Source organism: Mesoplodon densirostris, chromosome 2 (assembly GCF_025265405.1).
Source record: "Mesoplodon densirostris isolate mMesDen1 chromosome 2, mMesDen1 primary haplotype, whole genome shotgun sequence".
In the NCBI taxonomy this organism is placed as follows: Eukaryota; Metazoa; Chordata; class Mammalia; order Artiodactyla; family Ziphiidae; genus Mesoplodon; species Mesoplodon densirostris.
The window spans coordinates 43974017-43975747 of record NC_082662.1 but is presented as its reverse complement, the minus strand read 5'-3'; positions in this window follow the sequence as shown (position 1 = coordinate 43975747).

Here is a 1731-nt window from a genome sequence, read left to right as displayed (position 1 = left end):
GGGCTGCATGACTTGGGGGCCTTGGTTCCCAGGCTGGGGGACAGGCCAGAGATCCTGTGGTGGGAGCAAGAAGTCCAAACTGGTGGACTAACAGAAAAACTCAGACCCCAGGGAATATTAATTGGAATGAGGTCTCCCGGAGGTCCTCAACTCAGCACCACGACACAGCTCTATCCCACTGCCTGCAAACTCCAGTGTTGGACATCTCAGGCCAAACAACCAACAAGACAAGAACACAGCTCTACTCATCAAAAAAATGAGACAACAAAAAAATATGTTACAGACAAAGGAGCAAGGTAAAAACCTACAAGATCAAATAAATGAAAAGGAAATAGGCAACCTACCTTGAACAGAATTCAGAGTAATGATAATAAAGAAAATCCAAAATCTCAGAAATAGAATTGAGGCACAGATTGAGAAAATACAAGAGATGTTTAACAAGGACTTAGAAGAACTAAAGAACAAACAAACAGTGATAAACAACACAATAACTGAAATGAAAAATACACTAGAAGGAATCAATAGCGGAATAACTGAAGCAGACGAACGAAAAGTGAGCTGGAAGACAGAATGGTGGAAATAACTGCCAAGGAGCAGAATAAAGAAAAAAGAATGAAAAAAATTGAAGACAATCTCAGAGACCACTGGGACAACACAAAATGCACCAACATTTGAATTATAGGGGTCCCAAAAGAAGAACAGAAAGAGAAAGCGTCTGAGAAAACATATGAAGAGATTATAGTTGAAAATTTCCCTAACACAGGAAAGGAAATAGCTGCCCAAGTCCAGGAAACACAAAGAGTCCCATATAGGATAAACCATAGGAGACAAACCAAGATGTATATTAATCAAACTAACAAAAATTAAATTAAAAGAAAAAATATTAAAAGCAGCAAGGGAAAATCAACACATAACATACAAGGGAATCCCCATAAGGTTATAAGCTGATTTTTCAGCAGAAACTCTGAAGGTCAGAAGGGAGTGGCAGGATATATTTAAAGTGATGAAAGGGAAAAAGCTACAACCAAGATTACTCTACCCAACAAGGATCTCATTCAAATTTAACAGAAAAATCAAAAGCTTTACAAACAAGCAGAAGCTAAGAGAATACAGCACCACCAAACCAGCTTTACAATAAACACTAAAGGAATTTCTCTAGGCAGGAAACACAAGAGAAGAAAAAGACCCACAAAAACAAACCCAAAACAATTAAGAAAATGGTAATGGGAACATACATGTTGCTAATTACCTTAAATGTAAATGGATTAAATGCTCCAACCAAAAGGCACAGACTGGCTTAATGGATATAAAAACAAGACCCATATTTATGCAGCATATAAGAGATCCACTTCAGCCCTAAGGACATATACAGACTTAAAGTGAGGGGATGGAAAAGATATTCTATGCAAATGGAAATCACAAAACAGCTAGAGTAGCAATACTCATATCAGATAAAATAGACTTTAAAATAAAGACTGCTACAAGAGACAAGGAGGGATGCTACATAATGATCAAGAGATCAATCCAAGAAGATATAACAATTATAAATATTTATGCACCCAACATAGGAGCACCACAATACATAAGGCAAATATTAACAGCAATAAAAGGGGAAATCAACAGTAACACAGTAACAGTGGGGAACTTTAACACCCCACTTACACCAGTGGACAGATCATCCAGACAGAAAATAAATAAGGAAACACAAGCTTTAAATGACACAATAGACCA